We start from the raw sequence: 22,663 nt of genomic DNA on the forward strand, positions 1-22,663 counted from the left end.
CTGTAGACCACCAGAATACTACTAGGTTAGAGACAGAGACTAACAGGTTGTTTATGTCCCGCTGTAGACCACCAGAATACTACTAGGTTAGAGACAGAGACTAACAGGTTGTTTATGTCCTGCTGTAGACCACCAGAATACTACTAGGTTAGAGACTAACAGGTTGTTTATGTCCCGCTGTAGACCACCAGAATACTACTAGGTTAGAGACTAACAGGTTGTTTATGTCCTGCTGTAGACCACCAGAATACTACTAGGTTAGAGACTAACAGGTTGTTTATGTCCCGCTGTAGACCACCAGAATACTACTAGGTTAGAGACTAACAGGTTGTTTATGTCCTGCTGTAGACCACCAGAATACTACTAGGTTAGAGACAGAGACTAACAGGTTGTTTATGTCCTGCTGTAGACCATCAGAATACTACTAGGTTAGAGACAGAGACTAACAGGTTGTTTATGTCCTGCTGTAGACCACCAGAATACTACTAGGTTAGAGACAGAGACTAACAGGTTGTTTATGTCCTGCTGTAGACCACCAGAATACTACTAGGTTAGAGACTAACAGGTTGTTTATGTCCTGCTGTAGACCACCAGAATACTACTAGGTTAGAGACAGAGACTAACAGGTTGTTTATGTCCTGCTGTAGACCACCAGAATACTACTAGGTTAGAGACAGAGACTAACAGGTTGTTTATGTCCTGCTGTAGACCACCAGAATACTACTAGGTTAGAGACAGAGACTAACAGGTTGTTTATGTCCTGCTGTAGACCACCAGAATACTACTAGGTTAGAGACAGAGACTAACAGGTTGTTTATGTCCTGCTGTAGACCACCAGAATACTACTAGGTTAGAGACTAACAGGTTGTTTATGTCCTGCTGTAGACCACCAGAATACTACTAGGTTAGAGACAGAGACTAACAGGTTGTTTATGTCCCGCTGTAGACCACCAGAATACTACTAGGTTAGAGACTAACAGGTTGTTTATGTCCTGCTGTAGACCACCAGAATACTACTAGGTTAGAGACAGAGAGACAGAGACTAACAGGTTGTTTATGTCCTGCTGTAGACCACCAGAATACTACTAGGTTAGAGACAGAGACTAACAGGTTGTTTATGTCCTGCTGTAGACCACCAGAATACTACTAGGTTAGAGACAGAGACTAACAGGTTGTTTATGTCCTGCTGTAGACCACCAGAATACTACTAGGTTAGAGACTAACAGGTTGTTTATGTCCTGCTGTAGACCACCAGAATACTACTAGGTTAGCGACAGAGACTAACAGGTTGTTTATGTCCTGCTGTAGACCACCAGAATACTACTAGGTTAGAGACAGAGACTAACAGGTTGTTTATATCCTGCTGTAGACCACCAGAATACTACTAGGTTAGAGACAGAGACTAACAGGTTGTTTATGTCCTGCTGTAGACCACCAGAATACTACTAGGTTAGAGACAGAGACTAACAGGTTGTTTATGTCCTGCTGTAGACCACCAGAATACTACTAGGTTAGAGACTAACAGGTTGTTTATGTCCTGCTGTAGACCACCAGAATACTACTAGGTTAGAGACAGAGACTAACAGGTTGTTTATGTCCTGCTGTAGACCACCAGAATACTACTAGGTTAGAGACAGAGACTAACAGGTTGTTTATGTCCTGCTGTAGACCACCAGAATACTACTAGGTTAGAGACAGAGACTAACAGGTTGTTTATGTCCTGCTGTAGACCACCAGAATACTACTAGGTTAGAGACTAACAGGTTGTTTATGTCCCGCTGTAGACCACCAGAATACTACTAGGTTAGAGACTAACAAGTTGTTTATGTCCTGCTGTAGACCACCAGAATACTACTAGGTTAGAGACAGAGACTAACAGGTTGTTTATGTCCTGCTGTAGACCACCAGAATACTACTAGGTTAGAGACTAACAGGTTGTTTATGTCCCGCTGTAGACCACCAGAATACTACTAGGTTAGAGACTAACAGGTTGTTTATGTCCTGCTGTAGACCACCAGAATACTACTAGGTTAGAGACTAACAGGTTGTTTATGTCCTGCTGTAGACCACCAGAATACTACTAGGTTAGAGACAGAGACTAACAGGTTGTTTATGTCCTGCTGTAGACCACCAGAATACTACTAGGTTAGAGACAGAGACTAACAGGTTGTTTATGTCCCGCTGTAGACCACCAGTTGCAGTGTGAAGAGACCGTAGTCATCTCCTTGGCTGTTGTCTCTGTCCTGGCTGTCATCATCTTCGCTGCCTTCTTCGGTTACCGCATGATGCACAGTGAGTAACCATGGCGATGACTAGACAATAATTATTTATTTATTAATAATTAATAATTATGTTTATCCCCGTGCCCTAAGCCTCTGTTTATCCCCGTGCCCTAAGCCTCTGTTTATCCCCGTGCCCTAAGCCTCTGTTTATCCCCGTGCCCTAAGCCTCTGTTTATCCTCGTGCCCTAAGCCTCTGTTTATCCCCGTGCCCTAAGCCTCTGTTTATCACCGTGCCCTAAGCCTCTGTTTATCCCCGTGCACTAAGCCTCTGTTTATCCCCGTGCCCTAAGCCTCTGTTTATCCCCGTGCACTAAGCCTCTGTTTATCCCCGTGCCCTAAGCCTCTGTTTATCCCCGTGCACTAAGCCTCTGTTTATCCCCGTGCCCTAAGCCTCTGTTTATCCCCGTGCACTAAGCCTCTGTTTATCCCCGTGCCCTAAGTCTCTGTCTGTCTGTAGACTGTGTCTCTGACTGTGTGTGTGTTCTCAGGAGGTGGTAAACAGGGCCTTCATAACCTCAACATGATGGAGGGAGCTGGTTCTGAGAGCTCTCTGGACCTGGATAACCTCAAACAACTGGAGGTCAGACGGCTACAACTACTACAGTTATTACAGTTATTACAGTTATTACAGCTACTACAGTTATTACAGTTATTACAGTTATTACAGCTACTACAGGTATTACAGTTATTACAGCTATTACATCTACTAAAGTTATTACAGCTGCTACAGTTATTACAGCTGCTACAGTTATTACAGTTATTACAGCTATTACAGTTATTACAACTACTACAGTTATTACAGCTACTACAGTTATTACAGCTACTACAGTTATTACAGTTATTACAGCTATTACAACTACTACAGTTATTACAGCTACTACAGTTATTACAGCTACTACAGTTATTACAGCTGCTACAGTTATTACAGCTGCTACAGTTATTACAGTTATTACAGTTATTACAGCTTCGACAGTTATTACAGCTGCTACAGTTATTACAGCTGCTACAGTTATTACAGCTGCTACAGTTATTACAGCTACTACAGTTATTACAGCTGCTACAGTTATTACAGCTACTACAGTTATTACAGCTGCTACAGTTATTACAGCTACTACAGTTATTACAGCTACTACAGTTATTACAGTTGTTGCAGTTATTACAGCTATTACAGTTATTACAGTTATTACAGCTACTACAGTTATTACAGCTACTACATTTTTACAGCTATTACAGTTATTACAGTTATTACAGCTACTACAGTTATTACAGTTATTACATCTGCTACAGTTATTACAGCTACTACCGTTATTACAGCTACTACAGTTTTACAGCTATTACAGTTATTTCAGTTATTACAACTACTACAGTTATTACAGCTACTACAGTTATTACAGTTATTACATCTGCTACAGTTATTACAGCTGCTACAGTTATTACAGCCACTACAGTTATTACAGCTGCTACAGTTATTACAGCTACTACAGTTATTACAGTTATTACAGCTGCTAAAGTTATTACAGCTACTACAATTATTACAGCTGCTACAGTTATTACAGCCACTACAGTTATTACAGCTGCTACAGTTATTACAGCTGCTACAGTTATTACAGCTACTACAGTTATTACAGCTGCTACAGTTATTACAGTTACTACAATTATTACAGCTACTACAGTTATTACAGCTGCTACAGTTATTACAGCCACTACAGTTATTACAGCTGCTACAGTTATTACAGCTACTACAGTTATTACAGCTGCTACAGCTGCTACAGTTATTACAGCTACTACAATTATTACAGCTACTACAGTTATTACAGCTGCTACAGTTATTACAGCTGCTACAGTTATTACAGCTGCTACAGTTATTACAGCTGCTACAGTTATTAGAGCTACTACAGTTATTACAGCTACTACAGTTATTACAGCTGCTACAGTTATTACAGCTACTACAGTTATTACAGCTGCTACAGTTATTACAGCTACTACAGTTATTACAGCTACTACAGTTATTACAGTTGTTGCAGTTATTACAGCTATTACAGTTATTACAGTTATTACAGCTACTACAGTTATTACAGCTACTACATTTTTACAGCTATTACAGTTATTACAGTTATTACAGCTACTACAGTTATTACAGTTATTTCATCTGCTACAGTTATTACAGCTACTACCGTTATTACAGCTACTACAGTTTTACAGCTATTACAGTTATTTCAGTTATTACAACTACTACAGTTATTACAGCTACTACAGTTATTACAGTTATTACATCTGCTACAGTTATTACAGCTGCTACAGTTATTACAGCCACTACAGTTATTACAGCTGCTACAGTTATTACAGCTACTACAGTTATTACAGTTATTACAGCTGCTAAAGTTATTACAGCTACTACAATTATTACAGCTGCTACAGTTATTACAGCCACTACAGTTATTACAGCTGCTACAGTTATTACAGCTGCTACAGTTATTACAGCTACTACAGTTATTACAGCTGCTACAGCTGCTACAGTTATTACAGTTACTACAATTATTACAGCTACTACAGTTATTACAGCTGCTACAGTTATTACAGCCACTACAGTTATTACAGCTGCTACAGTTATTACAGCTACTACAGTTATTACAGCTGCTACAGCTGCTACAGTTATTACAGCTACTACAATTATTACAGCTACTACAGTTATTACAGCTGCTACAGTTATTACAGCTGCTACAGTTATTACAGCTGCTACAGTTATTAGAGCTACTACAGTTATTACAGTTGCTACAGTTATTACAGCTGCTACAGTTATTACAGCTGCTACAGTTATTACAGCTACTACAGTTATTACAGCTGCTACAGTTATTACAGCTGCTACAGTTATTACAGCTGCTACAGTTATTACAGCTGCTACAGTTATTACAGCTGTTACAGTTATTACAGTTATTGCAGCTACTACAATTATTACAGCTACTACAGTTATTACAGCTACTACAGTTATTACAGCTGCTACAGTTATTACAGCTACTACAGTTATTACAGCTACTACAGTTAGTACAGTTATTACAGCTGCTACAGTTTGTACAACTATTACAGTTAAAACAGCTACTACAGTTATTACAGCTACTACAGTTATTACAGCTATTACAGTTATTACAGCTGCCACATTTATTAGTTTTTACAGCTGTTACAACTACTACAGTTATTACAGTTATTACAGTTATTACAGCTGCTACAGTTATTACATTTATTACAGGTATTACAGCTGTTACAGCTACTACAGTTATTACAGTTATTACAGCTACAATAGTTATTATAGCTGCTACAGTTATTACAGCTACTACAGTTATTACAGTTATTACAGCGACCACAGTTATCACAGCTACTACAGTTATTACATCTATTACAGTTATTACAGCGACCACAGTTATTACAACTGCTACAGTTATTACAGTTATTACAGCTGCTACAGTTATTACAGCTATTACAGTTATTACAGCTGCTACAGTTTGTACAACTATTACAGTTAAAACAGCTACTACAGTTATTACAGCTACTACAGTTATTACAGCTATTACAGTTATTACAGCTGCCACATTTATTAGTTATTACAGCTGTTACAACTACCCCAGCTGTTACAGTTATTCTACCTACTACACATCTACAACTACCCCAGCTGCTACAGCTTTTCTACCTACTACACATCTACAATTACCCCAGCTGCTACAGCTATTCTACCTACTACAGTTATTACAACTACCCCAGCTGCTACAGCTATTCTACCTACTACACATCTACAACTACCCCAGCTGCTACGGCTATTCTACCTACTACACATCTACAACTACCCCAGCTGCTACGGCTATTCTACATACGACACATCTACAACTACCCCAGCTATTCTACCTACTACACATCTACAGCTATTCTACCTACTACACATCTACAACTACTACAGCTGCTACAGCTATTCTACCTACTACACATCTACAACTACTACAGCTATTCTACCTACTACACATCTACAACTACCCCAGCTGCTACAGCTATTCTACCTACTACACATCTACAACTACTACAGCTATTCTACCTACTACACATCTACAGCTACTACAGCTATTCTACCTACTACACATCTACAACTACTACAGCTGCTACTGCTATTCTACCTACTACACATCTACAACTACTACAGCTGCTACAGCTATTCTACCTACTACACATCTACAGCTACTACAGCTATTCTACCTACTACACATCTACAACTACTACAGCTGCTACGGCTATTCTACCTACTACACATCTACAACTACTACAGCTATTCTACCTACTACACATCTACAACTACCCCAGCTGCTACAGCTATTCTACCTACTACACATCTACAACTACTACAGCTATTCTACCTACTACACATCTACAACTACCCCAGCTGCTACGGCTATTCTACCTACTACACATCTACAACTACCCCAGCTGCTACAGCATAGAGAGAATCGGTTTCAGAGAATCGGACCAAAATGGAATTGAGATCCAGTCGTCTTTTCTCAACCTTTCTTCTCCCTCTTTCTCTCTGTCAGCTGATAGGTCGAGGCCGGTACGGCTCGGTGTTCTGTGGTTCGTTGGACGAGCGACAGGTGGCTGTGAAGGTGTTCAGCTCAGCCAATCGGCAGAACTTCCTGAACGAGTGTTCCATTTATTGTCTCCCCCTGCTGGAGCACGACAACATTGCACACTTCATCGCTGCCGACGAACGGCTGGGGGCAGAGGGCCGAGTGGAGTACCTTCTGGTCATGGAGTACTACCCCCACGTAAGTACCTTCTACTGGGTTCTGCTGGTTCCAGACGGCTGGGGGCTGGGTGGAGTACCTTCTACTAGGTTCTGCTGGTTCCAGACGGCTGGGGGCCGAGTGGAGTACCTTCTGGTCATGGAGTACTACCCCCACGTAAGTACCTTCTATGGGTTCTGCTGGTTCCAGATGGCTGGGGGCTGAGTGGAGTACCTTCTACTGGGTTCTGCTGGTTCCAGACGGCTGGGGGCCGAGTGGAGTACCTTCTACTGGGTTCTGCTGGTTCCAGACGGCTGGGGGCTGAGTGGAGTACCTTCTATGGGTTCTGCTGTTTCCAGATGGCTGGGGTGCGAGTGGAGTACCTTCTACTGGGTTCTGCTGGTTCCAGACGGCTGGGGGCTGGGTGGAGTACCTTCTACTGGGTTCTGCTGGTTCCAGACGGCTGGGGGCTGGGTGGAGTACCTTCTACTGGGTTCTGCTGGTTCCAGACGGCTGGGGGCTGAGTGGAGTACCTTCTACTGGGTTCTGCTGGTTCCAGACGGCTGGGGGCTGGGTGGAGTACCTTCTGCTGGTTCCAGACGGCTGGGGGCTGGGTGGAGTACCTTCTACTGGGTTCTGCTGGTTCCAGACGGCTGGGGGCCGAGTGGAGTACCTTCTACTGGGTTCTGCTGGTTCCAGATGGCTGGGGGCTGAGTGGAGTACCTTCTGCTGGTTCCAGATGGCTGGGGGCTGGGTGGAGTACCTTCTACTGGGTTCTGCTGGTTCCAGATGGCTGGGGTGCGAGTGGAGTACCTTCTACTGGGTTCTGCTGGTTCCAGACGGCTGGGGGCCGAGTGGAATACCTTCTACTGGGTTCTGCTGGTTCCAGACGGCTGGGGGCTGAGTGGAGTACCTTCTGCTGGTTCCAGACGGCTGGGGGCTGGGTGGAGTACCTTCTACTGGGTTCTGCTGGTTCCAGACGGCTGGGGGCCGAGTGGAGTACCTTCTACTGGGTTCTGCTGGTTCCAGATGGCTGGGGGCCGAGTGGAGTACCTTCTACTGGGTTCTGCTGGTTCCAGATGGCTGGGGGCCGAGTGGAGTACCTTCTACTGGGTTCTGCTGGTACCAGACGGCTGGGGGCTGAGTGGAGTACCTTCTACTGGGTTCTGCTGGTTCCAGACGGCTGGGGGCTGGGTGGAGTACCTTCTACTGGGTTCTGCTGGTTCCAGACGGCTGGGGGCTGGGTGGAGTACCTTCTACTGGGTTCTGCTGGTTCCAGACGGCTGGGGGCTGGGTGGAGTACCTTCTACTGGGTTCTGCTGGTTCCAGACGGCTGGGGGCCGAGTGGAGTACCTTCTACTGGGTTCTGCTGGTTCCAGACGGCTGGGGGCCGAGTGGAGTACCTTCTACTGGGTTCTGCTGGTTCCAGATGGCTGGGGGCTGGGTGGAGTACCTTCTACTGGGTTCTGCTGGTTCCAGACGGCTGGGGGCTGAGTGGAGTACCTTCTACTGGGTTCTGCTGGTTCCAGACGGCTGGGGGCTGGGTGGAGTACCTTCTACTGGGTTCTGCTGGTTCCAGACGGCTGGGGGCCGAGTGGAGTACCTTCTACTGGGTTCTGCTGGTTCCAGATGGCTGGGGGCTGAGTGGAATATGTATTATGTGTATTATGATGTATTAATACAGTATCTCTCTCTCTCTCTCTCTCTGTGTCCTGGTGTATTATGATGTATTAATACAGTATCTCTCTCTCTCTCTGTGTCCTGGTGTATTATGATGTATTAATACAGTATCTCTCTCTGTGTCCTGGTGTATTATGATGTATTAATACAGTATTTCTCTCTCTCTGTGTCCTGGTGTATTATGATGTATTAATACAGTATCTTTCTCTCTGTGTCCTGGTGTATTATGGTGTATTATTACAGTATCTCTCTCTGTGTCCTGGTGTATTATGGTGTATTAATACAGTATCTCTCTCTCTCTCTCTGTGTCCTGGTGTATTATGGTGTATTAATACAGTATCTCTCTCTCTCTGTGTCCTGGTGTATTATGGTGTATTAATACAGTATCTCTCTCTGTATCCTGGTGTATTATGACGTATTAATACAGTATCTCTCTCTGTGTCCTGGTGTATTATGATGTATTAATACAGTATCTCTCTCTCTCTGTGTCCTGGTGTATTATGGTGTATTAATACAGTATCTCTCTCTGTATCCTGGTGTATTATGATGTATTAATACAGTATCTCTCTCTCTCTGTGTCCTGGTGTATTATGGTGTATTAATACAGTATCTCTCTCTCTCTGTGTCCTGGTGTATTATGATGTATTAATACAGTATCTCTCTCTCTCTGTGTCCTGGTGTATTATGATGTATTAATACAGTATCTCTCTCTGTGTTCTGGTGTATTATGGTGTATTAATACAGTATCTCTCTCTGTGTCCTGGTGTATTATGGTGTATTAATACAGTATCTCTCGCTCTCTGTGTCCTGGTGTATTATGGTGTATTAATACAGTATCTCTCTCTCTCTGTGTCCTGGTGTATTATGATGTATTAATACAGTATCTCTCTCTGTGTCCTGGTGTATTATGGTGTATTAATACAGTATCTCTCTCTCTCTGTGTCCTGGTGTATTATGATGTATTAATACAGTATCTCTCTCTCTCTGTGTCCTGGTGTATTATGGTGTATTAATACAGTATCTCTCTCTCTCTGTGTCCTGGTGTATTATGGTGTATTAATACAGTATCTCTCTCTCTCTGTGTCCTGGTGTATTATGATGTATTAATACAGTATCTCTCTCTGTGTCCTGGTGTATTATGGTGTATTAGTACAGTATCTCTCTCTCTCTGTGTCCTGGTGTATTATGGTGTATTAATACAGTATATATCTCTCTCTCTGTGTCCTGGTGTATTATGATGTATTAATACAGTATCTCTCTCTCTCTGTGTCCTGGTGTATTATGGTGTATTAATACAGTATCTCTCTTTCTCTGTGTCCTGGTGTATTATGGTGTATTAATACAGTATCTCTCTTTCTCAGGGCTCGTTGTATCGCTACCTGGGGCTACAGACAGGAGACTGGATGAGTAGCTGTCGTCTGGCCCATTCCATCACCAGAGGCCTGGCCTACCTGCATACTGAGCTGCTTAAAGGAGGTGAGACATACACCTGTCCTCCACACCCTGACCTCCTGACCTCCACACCCTGACCTCCACACCCTGACCTCCACACCCTGACACCCTGACCTCCACACCCTGACCTCCTGACCTCCACACCCTGACCTCCACACCCTGACCTCCTGACCTCCACACCCTGACCTCCTGACCTCCACACCCTGACCTCCACACCCTGACCTCCTGACCTCCACACCCTGACCTCCACACCCTGACCTCCACACCCTGACCTCCACACCCTGACCTCCACACCCTGTCCTCCACACCCTGACCTCCACACCCTGACCTCCTGACCTCCACACCCTGATCTCCACACCCTGTCCTCCACACCCTGACCTCCTGACCTCCACACCCTGTCCTCCACACCCTGACCTCCACACCCTGACCTCCTGTCCTCCACACCCTGATCTCCACACCCTGACCTCCACACCCTGACCTCCTGACCTCCACACCCTGTCCTCCACACCCTGACCTCCACACCCTGACCTCCACACCCTGACCTCCACACCCTGTCCTCCACACCCTGACCTCCGCACCCTGACCTCCACACCCTGACCTCCACACCCTGACCTCCACACCCTGACCTCCTGTCCTCCACACCCTGACCTCCACACGCTGACCTCCTGACCTCCACACCCTGACCTCCACACGCTGACCTCCTGACCTCCACACCCTGACCTCCACACCCTGACCTCCACACGCTGACCTCCTGACCTCCACACCCTGACCTCCACACCCTGACCTCCTGTCCTCCACACCCTGACCTCCACACGCTGACCTCCTGACCTCCACACCCTGACCTCCACACGCTGACCTCCTGACCTCCACACCCTGACCTCCTGACCTCCACACCCTGACCTCCACACCCTGGTCCTAGTTCTAAATATTATCTCTGTTGTCCAGGACTCTCACTGCCCTCTGGTGGATACTGTGATACTGCACCAAGCCAATAGAGGTCTGCCTGGGCCCTGGTTGTCAGTAATAACTGGTAGAGGATCAGTTCTCCTCATCTATTAGAACGACCCCGGTTATAAATATTATCTGGTAACTCCTTTCTCCCTCTTTCTCCCTCCTCCCACTCCTCTCTTCCTCCCCCTCCTCTCTTCTCCCTCATCATCCTCTCTTCTCTTTCTCCCTTCCTCCTCCTTTCCCCCCTCCTCCTCCTCCTCTCTCCCTTCCTCCTCCTTGTCCTCCTCCTCTCTCCCTTCCTCCTCCTTTCCCCTCTCCTCGTCCTCCTCCTCTCTCCCTTTCTCCTCCTCCTCCTCGTCCTCCTCCTCTCTCCTCTCTCCCTTCCTCCTCTTTCCCCCCCTCCTCGTCCTCCTCTTTTCCCCCCCTCCTCGTCCTCCTCCTCTCTCCCTTCCTCCTCCTCCTCCTCGTCCTCCTCCTCTCTCCCTTTCTCCTCCTCGTCCTCCTCTCTCTCTTCCTCCTCCTTTCCCCCCTCCTCCTCCTCCTCTCTCCCTTTCTCCTCCTCCTCCTCCTCCTCCTCTCTCCCTTCCTCTTCCTCCTCCTCGTCCTCCTCCTCCTCGTCCTCCTCCTCCTCTCTCCCTTTCTCCTGCAGACTTCTACAAGCCAGCTGTGTCTCACAGAGATCTGAACAGTCGGAACATTCTGGTGAAGAACGACGGAACGTGTGTCATCATCGACTTTGGCCTCTCCATGAAGTTGACGGGGAACCGGCCGGTACGGCAGGGAGAGGAGGAGAACGCTGCCATCAGTGAGGTGAGACTATAGAACCCTTTGGAACCCATGTCATCAGTGAGGGGAGACTATAGAACCCTTTGGAACCCATGTCATCAGTGAGGTGAGACTATAGAACCCTTTGGAACCCATGTCATCAGTGAGGTGAGGGGAGACCATAGAACCCTTTGGAACCCATATCATCAGTGAGGGGAGACTATAGAACCCTTTGGAACCCATGTCATCAGTGAGGGGAGACTATAGAACCCTTTGGAACCCATGTCATCAGTGAGGGGAGACCATAGAACCCTTTGGAACCCATGTCATCAGTGAGGGGAGACTATAGAACCCTTTGGAACCCATGTCATCAGTGAGGTGAGACTATAGAACCCTTTGGAACCCATGTCATCAGTGAGGTGAGGGGAGACCATAGAACCCTTTGGAACCCATGTCATCAGTGAGGGGAGACTATAGAACCCTTTCGAACCCATGTCATCAGTGAGGTGAGGGGAGACCATAGAACCATTTGGAACCCATGTCATCAGTGAGGGGAGACTATAGAACCCTTTGGAACCCATGTCATCAGTGAGGTGAGGGGAGACCATAGAACCCTTTGGAACCCATGTCATCAGTGAGGTGAGGGGAGACTATAGAACCCTTTGGAACCCATGTCATCAGTGAGGGGAGACCATAGAACCCTTTGAACCCATGTCATCAGTGAGGAGACTATAGAACCCTTTGGAACCCATGTCATCAGTGAGGGGAGACCATAGAACCCTTTGAACCCATGTCATCAGTGAGGAGACTATAGAACCCTTTGGAACCCATGTCATCAATGAGGAGACTATAGAACCCTTTGGAACCCATGTCATCAGTGAGCGGAGACTATAGAACCCTTTGGAACCCATGTCATCAGTGAGCGGAGACTATAGAACCCTTTGGAACCCATGTCATCAGTGAGGTGAGGGGAGACCATAGAACCCTTTGGAACCCATGTCATCAGTGAGGGGAGACTATAGAACCCTTTGGAACCCATGTCATCAGTGAGGAGACTATAGAACCCTTTGAACCCATGTCATCAGTGAGGGGAGACTATAGAACCCTTTGGAACCCATGTCATCAGTGAGGGGAGACCATAGATTCCTTTGGAACCCATGTCATCAGTGAGGTGAGGGGAGACCATAGAACCCTTCGGAACCCATGTCATCAGTGAGGAGACTATAGAACCCTTTGGAACCCATGTCATCAGGGAGGGGAGACCATAGAACCCTTTGGAACCCATGTCATCAGTGAGGGGAGACCATAGAACCCTTTGGAACCCATGTCATCAGTGAGGGGAGACCATAGAACCCTTTGGAACCCATGTCATCAGTGAGGGGAGGGGAGACCATAGAACCCTTTGGAACCCATGTCATCAGTGAGGTGAGACTATAGAACCCTTTGGAACCCATGTCATCAGTTAGGTGAGACCATAGAACCCTTTGGAACCCATGTCATCAGTGAGGTGAGGGGAGACCATAGAACCCTTTGGAACCCATGTCATCAGTGAGGTGAGGGGAGACCATAGAACCCTTTGGAACCCATGTCATCAGTGAGGGGAGACCATAGAAGCCTTTGGAACCCATGTCATCAGTGAGGTGAGACTATAGAACCCTTTGGAACCCACGTCATCAGTTAGGGAAGACCATAGAACCCTTTGGAACCCATGTCATCAGTGAGGTGAGGGGAGACCATAGAACCCTTTGGAACCCATGTCATCAGTGAGGGGAGGGGAGACTATAGAACCCTTTGGAACCCATGTCATCAGTGAGGGGGAGACCATAGAACCCTTTGGAACTCATGTCATCAGTGAGGGGAGACTATAGAACCCTTTGGAACCCATGTCATCAGTGAGGAGACTATAGAACCCTTTGAACCCATGTCATCAGTGAGGTGAGACCATAGAACCCTTTGGAACCCATGTCATCAGTGAGGTGAGGGGAGACCATAGAACCCTTTGGAAACCATGTCATCAGTGAGACCATAGTATTATAACCCTGGTTCTGTCTCTCTCCAGGTGGGTCCAGTCCACTACATGGTTCTGGAGGGTTAGTGTAGTATTATAACACTGGTTCTGTCTCTCTCCAGGTGGGTCCAGTCCACTACATGGTTCTGGAGGGTTAGTGTAGTATTATAACACTGGTTCTGTCTCTCTCCAGGTGAGTCCAGTCCACTACATGGTTCTGGAGGGTTAGTGTAGTATTATAACACTGGTTCTGTCTCTCTCCAGGTGGGTCCAGTCCACTACATGGGCCCAGAGGTTCTGGAGGGTTAGTGTAGTATTATAACCCTGGTTCTGTCTCTCTCCAGGTGGGTCTAGTCCACTACATGGTTCTGGAGGGTTAGTGTAGTATTATAACCCTGGTTCTGTCTCTCTCCAGGTGGGTCCAGTCCACTACATGGTTCTGGAGGGTTAGTGTAGTATTATAACCCTGGTTCTGTCTCTCTCCAGGTGGGTACGGTCCACTACATGGTTCTGGAGGGTTAGTGTAGTATTATAACCCTGGTTCTGTCTCTCTCCAGGTGGGTACAGTCCACTACATGGGCCCAGAGGTTCTGGAGGGTTAGTGTAGTATTGTAACCCTGGTTCTGTCTCTCTCCAGGTGGGTCCAGTCCACTACATGGTTCTGGAGGGTTAGTGTAGTATTATAACCCTGGTTCTGTCTCTCTCCAGGTGGGTCCAGTCCACTACATGGTCCCAGAGGTTCTGGAGGGTTAGTGTAGTATTATAACCCTGGTTCTGTCTCTCTCCAGGTGGGTCCAGTCCACTACATGGTTCTGGAGGGTTAGTGTAGTATTATAACCCTGGTTCTGTCTCTCTCCAGGTGGGTCCAGTCCACTACATGGTTCTGGAGGGTTAGTGTAGTATTATAACACTGGTTCTGTCTCTCTCCAGGTGGGTCCAGTCCACTACATGGTCCCAGAGGTTCTGGAGGGTTAGTGTAGTATTATAACACTGGTTCTGTCTCTCTCCAGGTGGGTCCAGTCCACTACATGGTTCTGGAGGGTTAGTGTAGTATTATAACCCTGGTTCTGTCTCTCTCCAGGTGGGTCCAGTCCACTACATGGTTCTGGAGGGTTAGTGTAGTGTTATAACCCTGGTTCTGTCTCTCTCCAGGTGGGTCCAGTCCACTACATGGTTCTGGAGGGTTTGTGTAGTATTATAACACTGGTTCTGTCTCTCTCCAGGTGGGTACAGTCCACTACATGGTTCTGGAGGGTTAGTGTAGTGTTATAACCCTGGTTCTGTCTCTCTCCAGGTGGGTCCAGTCCACTACATGGTTCTGGAGGGTTAGTGCAGTGTTATAACACTGGTTCTGTCTCTCTCCAGGTGGGTCCAGTCCACTACATGGTCCCAGAGGTTCTGGAGGGTTAGTGTAGTATTATAACCCTGGTTCTGTCTCTCTCCAGGTGGGTCCAGTCCACTACATGGTTCTGGAGGGTTAGTGTAGTATTATAACCCTGGTTCTGTCTCTCTCCAGGTGGGTCCAGTCCACTACATGGTTCTGGAGGGTTAGTGTAGTATTATAACCCTGGTTCTGTCTCTCTCCAGGTAGGTCCAGTCCACTACATGGTTCTGGAGGGTTAGTGTAGTATTATAACACTGGTTCTGTCTCTCTCCAGGTGGGTCCAGTCCACTACATGGTTCTGGAGGGTTAGTGTAGTATTATAACCCTGGTTCTGTCTCTCTCCAGGTGGGTACAGCCCACTACATGGTTCTGGAGGGTTAGTGTAGTATTATAACCCTGGTTCTGTCTCTCTCCAGGTGGGTCCAGTCCACTACATGGTCCCAGAGGTTCTGGAGGGTTAGTGTAGTATTGTAACCCTGGTTCTGTCTCTCTCCAGGTGGGTACGGTCCACTACATGGTTCTGGAGGGTTAGTGTAGTATTATAACACTGGTTCTGTCTCTCTCCAGGTGGGTCCAGTCCACTACATGGTTCTGGAGGGTTAGTGTAGTATTATAACCCTGGTTCTGTCTCTCTCCAGGTGGGTCCAGTCCACTACATGGTCCCAGAGGTTCTGGAGGGTTAGTGTAGTATTGTAACCCTGGTTCTGTCTCTCTCCAGGTGGGTACGGTCCGATACATGGCCCCAGAGGTTCTGGAGGGTTAGTGTAGTGTTATAACCCTGGTTCTGTCTCTCTCCAGGTGGGTCCAGTCCACTACATGGTTCTGGAGGGTTAGTGTAGTATTATAACCCTGGTTCTGTCTCTCTCCAGGTGGGTACGGTCCGATACATGGCCCCAGAGGTTCTGGAAGGGGCGGTGAACCTGAGGGACTGTGAGTCGGCTCTGAAGCAGGTGGACATGTACTCCCTGGGCCTCATCTACTGGGAGACCTTCATGAGGTGTACTGACCTGTTCCCAGGTAATAACCCAGGTAATAACCCAGGTAATAACCCAGGTAATAACCCTGATCTCTAATCCTGGGAGACCTTCATGAGGTGTACTGACCTCTTCCCAGGTAATAACCCAGGTAATAACCCAGGTAATAACCCAGGTAATAACCCTGGGCCTCATCTACTGGGAGATGAGGTTGAACTGACCTCTTCCCTGGATTTTTTTTTTAATTGAACCTTTATTTAACTGGTCAAGTCAGTTAAGAACAAATTCTTATTTACAATGACGGCCTCCCCCGGCCAAACCCGGACGACGCTGGGCGCCGCCCTATGGGAGTCCAAGTCACGTCCGGATGTGATACAGCCTGGAATCTAACCAGGGTCTGTAGTGATGCCTCTAGCACTGAGATGCAGTGCCTTAGACCGCTGTGATACAGCCTGGAATCTAACCAGGGTCTGTAGTGACAGACCGATCTTAGACCGCTGTGATACAGCCTGGAATCTAACCAGGGTCTGTAGTGACAGACCGATCTTAGACCGCTGTGATACAGCCTGGAATCTAACCAGGGTCTGTAGTGACGGACCGATCTTAGACCGCTGTGATACAGCCTGAAATCTAACCAGGGTCTGTAGTGACAGACCGATCTTACACCGCTGTGATACAGCCTGGAATCTAACTTAATGTTCTCTCTGCTTGGGTTCCTCGTTGTCAAATCACAGTATTGAACGTCCACCTTAACGTTCGCTCTGCTTCGGTTCCTCGTTCCTCTCCAGGAGAATCAGTTCCAGACTTCCAGGTAGCGTTCCAGGCCGAGGCAGGGAACCATCCTTCCTTTGAGGACATGCAGGTCCTGGTGTCCAGAGAGAAGCAGAGACCCAAGTTCCCCGAGGCCTGGAAGGAGAACAGCCTGGTGAGACCTGTGGTGTGGTGTGGTGTATTGTGGTGTGGTGTGGTGTGTGTGTGGTGTGGTGTGTGTTGTGGTGTGGTGTGTGTGGTGTGTGTTGTGGTGTGGTGTGTGTTGTGGTGTGTATTGTGGTGTATTGTGGTATGGTGTGTGTGGTGTGGTGTGTATTGTGGTGTGTTGTGGTGTGTATTGTGGTGTGGTGTATTGTGGTGTGTATTGTGGTGTATTGTGGTGTGGTGTGTATTGTGGTGTGGTGTGTATTGTGGTGTGGTGTGTATTGTGGTGTATTGTGGTGTGGTGTATTGTGGTGTATTGTGGTGTGGTGTATTGTGGTGTGTATTGTGGTGTGGTGTATTGTGGTATGGTGTGTGTTGTGGTGTGTGTGGTGTGTGTTGTGGTGTGTGTATTGTGGTGTGTGTTGTGGTGTGTATTGTGGTGTATTGTGGTATGGTGTGTGTGGTGTGGTGTGTATTGTGGTGTGTTGTGGGTGTATTGTGGTGTGGTGTGGTGTATTGTGGTGTGTGTTGTGGTGTATTGTGGTGTGGTGTGGTGTGTATTGTGGTGTGGTGTGTATTGTGGTGTGGTGTGTATTGTGGTGTGGTGTGGTGTGTATTGTGGTGTATTGTGGTGTGGTGTATTGTGGTGTATTGTGGTGTGGTGTATTGTGGTGTGTATTGTGGTGTGGTGTGGTGTATTGTGGTGTGTATTGTGGTGTGGTGTGGTGAGGTGTGGTGTGGTGTATTGTGGTGTGGTGTGGTGTATTATGGTGTGGTGTAGTGTGGTGTGGTGTATTGTGGTGTGGTGTAGTGTAGTGTAGTGAGGTGTATTGTGGTGTGGTGTGGTGTATTGTGGTATGGTGTATTGTGGTGTGGTGTATTATGGTGTGGTGTATTGTGGTGTGGTGTATTGTGGTGTGGTGTGGTGTATTGTGGTGTGGTGTATTGTGGTGTGGTGTGGTGTATTGTGGTATGGTGTATTGTGGTGTGGTGTAGTGTAGTGTGGTGTGGTGTATTGTGGTGTGGTGTAATGTGGTGTGGTGTATTGTGGTGTATTGTGGTATGGTGTATTGTGGTGTGGTGTATTGTGGTGTGGTGTATTGTGGTGTATTGTGGTGTGGTGTATTGTGGTGTGGTGTGGTGTATTGTGGTGTTGTGTATATTAACCTCTGTAACCTCCCAGGCAGTTCGTTCCCTGAAGGAGACCATGGAGGACTGTTGGGACCAGGATGCTGAGGCCAGGCTGACGGCTCAGTGTGCAGAGGAGCGAATGGCTGAACTCCTGCTGATCTGGGACCAGACCAAGTCCGTCAGCCCCACGGTCAACCCTACTGGTAGCAGCTGTACCTCACTGTATAATGATAGGTATAGACTATACACCCTCCACTCAGCCCCACTGGTAGCAGCTGGACCTCACTGTATAATGATAGGTATAGACTATACACCCTCCACTCAGCCCTACTGGTAGCAGCTGGACCTCACTGTATAATGATAGGTATAGACTATACACCCTCCACTCAGCCCCACTGGTAGCAGCTGGACCTCACTGTATAATGATAGGTATAGACTATACACCCTCCACTCAGCCCTACTGGTAGCAGCTGGACCTCACTGTATAATGATAGGTATAGACTATACACCCTCCACTCAGCCCTACTGGTAGCAGCTGGACCTCACTGTATAATGATAGGTATAGACTATACACCCTCCACTCAGCCCCACTGGTAGCAGCTGGACCTCACTGTATAATGATAGGTATAGACTATACACCCTCCACTCAGCCCACTGGTAGCAGCTGGACCTCACTGTATAATGATAGGTATAGACTATACACCCTCCACTCAGCCCTACTGGTAGCAGCTGGACCTCACTGTATAATGATAGGTATAGACTATACACCCTCCACTCAGCCCTACTGGTAGCAGCTGGACCTCACTGTATAATGATAGGTATAGACTATACACCCTCCACTCAGCCCTACTGGTAGCAGCTGGACCTCACTGTATAATGATAGGTTAGTCTCCACCTGTTGTTTACTCCCTCACACACACACACACACACACACACACACACCCTAACCTTACACTCATACCTACTAATACCAGCTGCACCTCACTGCACAACGACACCCACACACACACACACACACACACACACACACACACACACAAACCACACACACCCCTAACCTTACACTCATACCTACTAATACCAGCTGCACCTCACTCCACAACGACACCCACCTTGTAGTCCTCCTTGGTAGTAAGTACATGTTGTGTTTTTAACGCGTCTGTGGCCCCAACAGAAACCGCATGGGGCCAAAGTCCGGCCCTGACCCCGCCTCGTCCTACATCGAGGAGCAGGCAGGCACGGCTAAGAACACACAGAGCGACGCCTCCTCCGCTTTGATTGGCCGGACGAGAGATGGAGGCGTGGCGGGAGAGAAGAACAGGAACTCGATAAACTACGAGCGGCAGCAGGCGGCTCACGCCCGTCTACCCAGCAGCCCCTCCGCTGGAACCTCCTCTGCCCTCACCACCATGACCTTCATCTCAGAGTCCAGCCAGGGTCATGACCCCAACCTCCACCTGACCCTGACCCAGGAGGATCTGGAGACCAACCAAGCTGGACCCCAGGGAGGTGGATAAGAACCTGAAGGAGAGTTCTGATGAGAACCTGATGGAACACAGCCAGAAACAGTTCTGTTGTCCGGACCTGCTGAGCCCCGCCTCCTCCTCCCTGCTCCTCCCCTTCATCAAGATGGCTGCCGAGGCGTTCTCCCCGTCGCGTTCCCTCTCCCCAAGCAGCAGAACCTCCCCAAACGGACCCTCCAGCCTGCTTGCTCCGCACCAAGCCGCCGAAGAAAGACTCATCCTCTCTGAGGTTTAAATTCGTGTCGCCACGGGCAAGTCCAACCTACGGACAGGTAGAGGGCGGAGCTAAGACCCAACGCCGTCTCCGAGCCCCACAGGGTCAGCGCTACCAACAACCGCTGGTCCTACGGGACCTCTCCGTGAACGGCACGCGGCCGGGTCCTCGCCAGCAGGGGGCGCCAGCGGCGCGGCGGGGGCTCGCTCTAACTCAGAGCTCTGAGGACGGACAGCTGGGGCTGATCACTGCCAGCCCAAGACGAACACCAACCCCTGCTGAGCAGAGAGACGGGACAACCAGATGTCCACTCCTCTAACGCACGGCCCAACAACAACAACAACAACAACAATGGACTGGTGCTGGGGGAGGGAGAGGGGGAGAGTGATGGGGGGAGGAGAGGAAGAGGAGGAGGGAGCAGGAGGAAGTACCAGTGGAGAGACCCCCTGCTCCCTGGGGAGAGCTCTGTGTCTGGTTCCCTTGTCTGGACCTGAGACCAACCATGTCCCCATGAGAGGTGAAGCCCTGCTCAGGGAGCCTAAAGGAGGCCGGCGGCCGGAGAGGACCCAACTCCCTGGACCTGTCCTTCACCACCAGAGACCTGGTCTCACTGGGTGAGCAGAGCACCCTCTCGCCTGACCCTTAACCCTCACGGCCTGACCCTAACCCCTCACGTCTTGACCCTAACCCTCACGGCCTGACCCCTAACCCTCTCGGCCTGACCCTAACCTCTCACGGCCTGACCCTAACCCTCACGGCCTGACCCTAACCCTCACGGTCTGACCCTAACCCTCACGGTCTGACCCTAACCCTCACGGTCTGACCCTACACCCTCACGGCCTAACCCTAACCCTCACGGTCTGACCCTAACCCTCACGGCCTCCTGACCCTAACCCTCACGGCCTGACCCTAACCCTCACGGCTGACCCTAACCCTCACGGCTGACCCTAACCCTCACGGCCTGACCCTAACCCTCACGGCCTGACCCTAACCCTCACGGCCTGACCCTAACCCTCACGGGCCTGACCCTAACCCTCACGGCCCTGACCCTAACCCTCACGGTCTGACCCTAACCCTCACGGTCTGACCCTAAACCCTCACGGCCTGACCCTAAACCCTCACGGTCCTGACCCTAACCCTCACGGCCTGACCCTAACCCTCACGGCCTGACCCTAACCCTCCACGGCCTGACCTAACCCTCACGTCTGACCCTAACCCTCACGGCCTGACCCTAACCCTCCGGCCTGACCTAACCCTCACGGCCTGACCTAACCTCACGGTCTGACCCTAACCCTCTCGGCTTGACACTAACCCTCTCGGCCTGACCCAACCTCACGGCCTGACCTTCACCCTCACGGCCTGACCCTAACCTCTCGGCTGACCCTAACCCTCTCGGCCTGACCTTAACCCTCACGGCCTGACCTTACCCTCACGGTCCGACCTGAACCCTCTCGGCCTGACCTAACCCTCACGCCCTAAACCCTCTCGGCTTGACCCTAACCCTCACGCCTGAACCTTAACCCTCACGGCCTGACCTTAACCCTGTGTTTGTGTTCCAGGGGAGGTGTTGGTCCAGAACCAGGGAACAGGGGAGAAGATTAAGAAGCGTGTGAAGACTCCGTACTCCCTGAAGCGCTGGCGACCAGCCACCTGGGTCATCTCCACGGATACCAGGGGGTCAGAGGTGAACAACAACAGGGGAGAAGGTCAGGCCCGACCCAAGTCCAGCTCCGCTGTCTATCTGACCTCTGAACCCAGCGACACCCGCCTCTGAACTCTGACCTTTCGGAGGGACAACACAGACAGTCGTGTTGTTATGACAACAGAAAGCGAAGTGTTTCCGGGGTAACGGCAGCAGGAAGCGATCCAGAGTGTTGTAACAGCAGTCGGTTGTGTCCAGTCCAGTTTCTGTCTCTCGCTTTGCGTCTTTTGATGACATTCGCTTTAAATTGAATCCAGCTATGCAGCCGTCCCTTCCTCCTGGTTCCATTTGTCTGTGTGTTTACTGGGGTTTAGTCGTTCCATTTGTCTGTGTGTTTACTGGGGTTTAGTCGTCGTTCCATTTGTCTGTGTGTTTACTGGTGTTTAGTCGTGGTTCCATTAGTCTGTGTGTTTACTGGGGTTTAGTCGTTCCATTTGTCTGTGTGTTTACTGGGGTTTAGTCGTGTTTCCATTTGTCTGTGTGTTTACTGGGGTTTAGTCGTTCCATTTGTCTGTGTGTTTACTGGGGTTTAGTCGTGTTTCCATTTGTCTGTGTGTTTACTGGGGTTTAGCCGTTCCATTTGTCTGTGTGTTTACTGGGGTTTAGTCGTTCCATTTGTCTGTGTGTTTACTGGGGTTTAGTCGTCGTTCCATTTGTCTGTGTGTTTACTGGGGTTTAGTCGTCGTTCCATTTGTCTGTGTGTTTACGGGGGTTTAGTCGTCGTTCCATTTGTCTGTGTGTTTACTGGGGTTTATTCGTTCCATTTGTCTGTGTGTTTACTGGGGTTTAGTCGTCGTTCTATTTGTCTGTGTGTTTACTGGGGTTTAGTCGTCGTTCTATTTGTCTGTGTGTTTACTGGGGTTTAGTCGTCGTTCTATTTGTCTGTGTGTTTACTGGGGTTTAGTCGTTCCATTTGTCTGTGTGT

At 48.5% G+C, this 22,663-nt stretch overlaps 2 long non-coding RNA genes and 1 pseudogene across 2 annotated transcripts; all 3 read left to right on the forward strand.

Annotated features, from left to right (window-relative positions):
* LOC115186218 (bone morphogenetic protein receptor type-2-like) overlaps positions 1 to 22,241 on the forward strand; it is a 46,818-nt pseudogene extending 24,577 nt beyond the window's left edge.
* On the forward strand, positions 1,361 to 1,791 carry LOC115186220 (uncharacterized). The gene is made up of 2 exons (XR_003875651.1): positions 1,361 to 1,470; positions 1,526 to 1,791. It is a non-coding gene; the product is annotated as an uncharacterized LOC115186220 (long non-coding RNA).
* LOC115186219 (uncharacterized) lies at positions 18,963 to 19,332 on the forward strand. Its single transcript, XR_003875650.1, has 2 exons — positions 18,963 to 19,117; positions 19,183 to 19,332. It is a non-coding gene; the product is annotated as an uncharacterized LOC115186219 (long non-coding RNA).
* Positions 22,242 to 22,663: the final 422 nt, after the last annotated feature.

The sequence above is a fragment of the Salmo trutta genome, unplaced genomic scaffold, assembly GCF_901001165.1.
Source record: "Salmo trutta unplaced genomic scaffold, fSalTru1.1, whole genome shotgun sequence".
NCBI lineage: Eukaryota > Metazoa > Chordata > Actinopteri > Salmoniformes > Salmonidae > Salmo > Salmo trutta.